This window comes from Neltuma alba, unplaced genomic scaffold, assembly GCF_004799145.2.
Source record: "Neltuma alba isolate B1F8T4 unplaced genomic scaffold, ASM479914v2 tig00007308_pilon, whole genome shotgun sequence".
NCBI classification, from domain to species: domain Eukaryota; kingdom Viridiplantae; phylum Streptophyta; class Magnoliopsida; order Fabales; family Fabaceae; genus Neltuma; species Neltuma alba.
The window spans coordinates 8,179-15,114 of NW_021634747.1; the positions used below are offsets into that span (position 1 = coordinate 8,179).

The following is a 6,936-nucleotide window of genomic DNA, read 5'->3' on the forward strand; positions in this document are numbered from 1 at the left end:
TTAATAGAATATCCCATCCATTATCAAAACTTTCAAAATCATCTCTTGAAACTAAATAATAGATTACACAAATTTTGTTTGAGCTTTCTAAGTTAGCATAATTTTAATAAAACTCATTTGTTTGATCTTTGAATAGATGGAATGTTTGTATAGCTCTCAACAAAATTTAGAAGATACACAAAATTTAATTTAGCATTGAAAATAATTTTGAGAGATCAACTTATTGCTTGTGCTTTCCATATGCTTCTTAAGATTACAAATGCAAAACATTGTTCTAACATGCATAAGACCAAATTATAACTTTGGGAAAAAGTACTGATAACTCCACAAAGAATTATTCGATCTTTTCAAGGAATTTTATTTTTTTAAGGTTCTCAAGTGTTTTTATTGCCTCAACTAAATAAGTGTCATTTTTTAAGAAACAAGGACCAAAACAGTTATTGCAAGCATGAGGGCAAGAAATAGATTCAAGCAGGGTTTTTAGGCACCTACATTTGCAGATGCTTGAGGGGGCCACAATATAGCACATTTTGTGGTGCAGCCATCTCTGTATCACCATTTTCTTCAGGATTGACTATCTTCAAATATGTTTCTTGCCCTGATACCACTTGTCCAGGTTTTCTACTCTCAAGTTCCATGATCCAACATTGTCTAGAGAAACCATAACTGTTGTCCACCCACCAGAACAAACCTACAAAAGCATATAAAAATAGGAAATGTAAGATCTTCAACCTTAGGAATTAATTTTAAAGCAAGTTTCTTCTAGAATTTCCTATTTAGATGAATTTAGTAGAGTCACCAAAAAAAAAAACAACAACAACAAAGTATTATCCTGCTAGGTGAGTTGGCTACATGGATTGTATGGTGCTATTGAGCTCTATCCAAAGCTAAATCTTTGGATTTATTATTAATTGGAAGATCTCACTCAATGACTTCATTAAGTGAGCAGAGTTCCCCAACAAAAAAAAAATAACTCTCACTATATATAGTGAATAAAATATTTAAGGAAACAGTTTCTTGTTCAACTCTATTAAAAAAATAAATCAGCCCAAATTACTTCTAACTTGCATTGAAGTTGAGAAATTTAATGTTTAATGTTAGGTGGTGATAATTATGTGACCCAAAAATAGCACCTAAGTGGCATATATTAGTAAAACTGTAGATCAACAAAACTGCTCCTGAAAGAAATTGTATATTCATCATCTTGATAGCAAAATAAAATAGGAGGGAAGTATAATCCAATACCGCAAAGGAGAAAAAGAAAAGGCTAAATGGCCACATCAATGAAAGGATTGTACATGTGACATTTTAGCAGGGAAGGCACACCTAAATTGAGCTACGAGAAATTGCATCCCACTTATTATATTGATTTCTGGAATCTTCTGACCAATTACCATAAGCCATCCTATTTTCAAAGAAAACATTCTTTTAATGTTTAGTATTGCACTCATGCGCATATAGGGTAGGGGGCTTCTATAAAATACAATCATTTAAGGAATTCATACCCAACTACAAAAGCTGAATAGCCGTCCAAGTGAAAACTCTGCATTGTGGTGTCATTGTTTTCTAGCACAATTTCAATAAACCCCTTACAAGTAGCATTAATAATAGATTTGTCCATCAGCGGAGGCCTATTCAAAGGCTTCTTGGGAAAATCAAGCATATAAACTCCTGTCAAGTTATGCTGGTTAGCTAGCCGGAATGGCACTTCTGGCTTAACAAATGAAATTCCATTAATGGCAGCTCGAACTTTTTCATTGATTGTCACTGGTGGCAAAACCTTTAACACATAAGTGTTAGTTATATTGATGGAGCCATAATGATAGGATCCTTGAGGATTGGAACGAGCTCCACTGGCAGATGTATTTTGCCTGATCAACAAGATAATTTATTGAAAATACTCAAGCGAAGAATGAAATAATAAAGAAAGAATAATAGAGTAAAGAACCAATTGGGTTTCTTGTTATATATTTGCAGCTACGCAACAAAACTAAACCAAGCTATTAAATTTGTTCGTATGACCCTACAGAAGCACATGATAAATGGATATGTATAGTCTAGGGTAACTTGATACTGTTGTTCAGAATATTAGGACAAGACACCATAATATTCTAAAAAAAAAAAGGAAAATCATACTACAAAGTTACAATCATTGTGAGCACAAATTTTATCAAATTCTACCTCACTACGTGGTTGATTTATTGATTCCTCTTTGTAGGATACATCATTTGGTGGGTCTGGCAGAGGACCAGTAGCAGGTCCCTTGGAAATAGAATAATGCAAGATCGCTACCCCAGTGACTCTCTGCCATAAGGATCCATTCACAAACCTAGCACTTGCTACAATATAGTAGTCTGAACTTGCGTTTTGGTCCATAAGAACCAGAAAAAAGTAAGACTGCCCAACACGAATATCAAATTGGGTATAATTTGCTTGAATTGTATAATGACCCTTTGTTTCTACCAGTAGTAGATTATGATTCTGTATCCTGAAATTCAAACTAGTTGATATCCCCACATTGTGTACGTGAATTCTGTAAGTCTTGCCCGCCAAATTTGTTTGTACTTTTGATCAGGTTTTAGATTGTCCAACCCAAAATCTTATTAACATAATTGGGTGCTAGAAATAAACATATTTACAAGTTAATACCCACTAATTCCTTACAAAAAGGAACGAGGGTTATATTCATTATGCTATTTTTAGTACTGAATACAACATTACACTTCAAATCACAGTTAAAGATTAAACATTTTGTCATGTCTCACATTATTTAATATCCCATGTCATATCGGTTCTGGCTGTTATAGAGAAAAAGATTTTAGGGAAATAATAAGCATAAACAATTTAAATTCTCAATTAGAAAATGAAACAGCGGGAATACATTGGAGTCCATTGCCATTAAAGATGAACAACCTACAGTAGACATGAAAAGGCTACACAAAAAGCAATGGACAGTGGCAATTGGAGATGTCTCATTAATTGAAGAAAATTGCACAGATTGATACATTGCCTAAATACTGTTACATTCACCAGATGTCACAAGATGTGTTAAATATGAAAACTTTTAAAATTGTAATATTATTACAAAAGGTGTTTATATATATACATATATATTAGAAAATTAACACATAACAATAAGCATCTTACAAGAAAAATTGAGTTCTGAACAAACATTTTAATTCAAACAAAATGTGAATCTTCATCTTTCACGATATGATTAAGATTCTCTATAAAATTTTGAGTTCAGAACATTTTTGATGAGGTAAAAAATGCCAAAAAAAATCTATGTATAAGAACATGTTAAAAGTGTCATGAAGAACCGCATGCATACCAGTATAGATACAACACAAGTACATCTAGTCTTGCAAGTATTCGTAACCCCAAACATAATTCTGGATCAAAAAATATTATAAAGTTTTAATAGAAAATTTTTAAAAAGTGTGCCCTACAAGGGACAGACTAAAACCATTGACCAGCAACATGAATAGTATACACAACATAGACATAAACACTAAAACACAATAAAATGTCAAGAGTCTAAGGTCTAATTGAACAAGTTGTAAAATGTTTTATAGACAAACCATCTTCTCAAGTACCATGGAGAGAGAGAACAAAACCTGGATCAACATTTATAGTTTCACATTGGATGCCATCAGGTACCAAAGTGCTGTTGTATCGGTAAGTTCCTTTCCCATTGATAAGAACTCCATCTAGTATACCAATGTCTTGTCCATTTTCAGGTGTTCTTCTTAGGGCCTAAATTTAAGAGCATGTATCCTAGTAAATAATCAGTCAAGCTTTTGAGGAGAACATACACTCTCACACATTTTAAAGCAATAAAAATCATTGAACTAGTTACTAACCATGTGGTTTTGTGTATACCAGTCACCAATGATAATAACAATATCCCCATCAGACTATGCAAAAGGAATTGGGATCACTTCCTCATTGTTGATCACAAAGGGACCAAAACCAACAGAGACTCTTTGGAAGTTAAGAGAAGGGAAGTAAAAGAAGCTCCCAATCCGATCCTTAACTTGAAATTGGTATGTCCAATTTGATTTGGAAGGAATAGGACAATTTGTACCAAGAACACTGTCTTGCCATGCATTTCGTCGCATTTGAACCCCAGGCCTAGCACAAACATTTGCCATAATGTCTAATGTTAAATAGATTAACCAAGGACTATGAAGTACCAATCAGAATATATTAAACATCCATATATTATAGATAACAGGTTCTTCCAATTGTAATTAAATATTATATATATTTTTGTTATGGGTATAATATCATCACGTGTATCAGAATGAGTATAAGAGCTTTTTAAACCAGAGAGAGCAGAAATACAAGAATTTTTTTTTCCCAAATACAAACCAAGTAATAAGCAGATCTTCATCCAATTCATTCCATACATTCACAACTACGTTGTTACTAGTAGTAACATTTATAAGAGGGCCTGGAAACTTGTCATTGATAGCTATAACCTGCAATAAGATTGTATTCAACCGTGGAGTCAGACAAATTTCAGAGGGCATTGTACAGTTTGGGAAATCATGGGGAAGAAAAAGGAATCTTTGGATCGCAGAACTAGTACGATCAAAGAAAACATACAAAAAGATATAGAAACACGTAGTGGAATAATAAAATATAAAACCTCAATTACAAATCCAGCAATGCACGCACTGAAGTAAAGTTTTCAAAACAATTTAAAATTTTAAAAAAGACTAAGCGTACCCATTAAGTATTTAACTTCACATATTGTCTTTCTTTTTCTTACAAATAAATTGCTTTAAACCCCTTTATCAGTTCCAGTCTTGAAAAGATCACGTAAAAGGAGTAATAGTTAGTAACTTTGTTAGTCTACTCTGTTTCAACGATGCTCAAAAGGCACCATCTTGATACACAAAAGGCACTATCTTGTTGAGCCAAGACGATATTATGAAATAAGTTAACTAGAAAATAAGAAGTCAAGCAAAGAAAATAAGAACTCTAAAATGACTATAGCGAAAAGATTCTACAGTGAGACTAAGAGCTGTGACCCGTTTTCTACTGCAAGAACGGCGGAATTTGAATTATTCATCATACCATTCAACTTATTTAACATGTAAGAAACGAAAAAATTGAAAAGAAAGTTAAATGCTACACAGAGGTGTTGTAGCCGTTAATCAATTTCCCACACAGAGCGCACGCAATTTCAGAACAATCATGGGCGAAATGCAAATTACCCAACGTAATCGTCACTAGCATCATCAACGACAGTGAAGATAAGAAACAAGTCCAAAGAAACCCAAAAAAAAAAAAGGAACCTGTTGAGGAACACCGAGAGGAGAGGCTGTGATGTAAGAGACTCGGAGCTCATTGAAAACAGTTGGGTCGCCAGCAAAACAGAGTAATGAGAGCAAAGCGCAATGTAGTAGCAACGAGAGTGAGAAGGGAGAGAGAGCCATTTGCATGAACACGCATTAAGCGCAGATGAAGAGAGAAGAGAAAGAAGGCAATGGAAATTGCTTCGGTCGCAAGAGAGAAAGGAAAAACGAATAGCTCACCGGTCTTGCACGTTCAGCGTGACTATGGGAGGAAACATGAGGGGGGAAATTAATTTTTGGCTAAACTACGTTTCGTTTCTTATGTTTGTATTAAGTTTTATTTTAATTCTTTCAAGTTTATAAAGTTAAATTGTAGTCCTTCAATTTTAACATTTTTAATTTGGAAAAGTCTCTAAAAGAAAACAGTCAAATAATGTCAAACCCTTAATCAGATTATATGGCCTGGGGGAAGATTTTAAAATTTCAAAAAATGACTCTTATATGTCTTTTATTAAAAACTAAAAGAGAATTCTAAATTAACATACTCCATTCTACAATTAACATACTTTTAATAAGTTTTTAAATAAAACTTGATCACAATATAACTTTAAAAGCTAATATGTTCTAATTTATAGTTAACACATTTTAATTCTAAATTAATAACTTTTTGTCCTTATAACATACTTGCAGTAAAACTTTATTACAATACAACCCTAAAAATTTAATTACATGGTTAACAAATTGTAGTTTTAAATTACCAACTTTATATCTGTATAATACACTTGCAAGGAATCTTTGAATAAAAATTCATCACAATACTGCCTTAAAAATTAATATGTTTTATTTCATAATTAATACATTTCAATTCTCGGTTAACAATGTTTTATCTTCATAACACACATACAATAAGAAAAGAAGATTTAAATAAAAACCAACTCATCATTGCTTACTTGATTGATTTTTCAATTTTGTGAAAGTAGATACCAAGTTTCTCTTATTCAAAGTTATCACACAACACGGTAATGATAAAAATTCTCATCTATCTAGGTTTTTAATGAATGGGGTATTAGAGTTATTTTATAAAATTTTAAAATCCTTTTTTAAGTCATGTGACTCCATTATAAATTTGACAAATTTAATAAACCAAATAAGTATTTGAGTTATTAAAGCCTCTCTCTAAGAAATTTTTCCTTTTCGTTTTATCTAATACAAATTTAGGTGGTAGCTGTGCCATTGAACACTCACAAAGCATGCTTGTAATTTAATCTTTTTAATACTATAATATATTATATTTTAAGGTGTAAATTATAAAAAATAAAATCAACTAATCTGGCAAATGTTTTGTTGGCATTTAATTACACATTTATTGCTTAAGTTTGATGAGTCAGCACTCTTGGTTACATGAAACTAACAATATTAACACTGAACGATTAAAAACGCGCTTTATAAACTTAAAGAATTAAAATGAAACTTAATGCAAATAAATGTAATCAAATGTATAATTTTTCTTTAATTTCTTAGCCATATAATTTCATCTTACTTTCAATTAATAAGTTATTATAGTTTTTTAAGTGGGTATACTTTTACCTATTTTTAATTAGATTTTTGTGATTTTTTTTATCATATTCAC

At 31.8% G+C, this 6,936-nt stretch overlaps 1 pseudogene; it reads right to left on the bottom strand.

The window, feature by feature from the left end:
- Window positions 1-488: 488 nt before the first annotated feature.
- On the bottom strand, window positions 489-5,447 carry LOC114752285 (monocopper oxidase-like protein SKS1; annotated as a pseudogene).
- Between the last annotated feature and the right edge of the window lie 1,489 nt (window positions 5,448-6,936).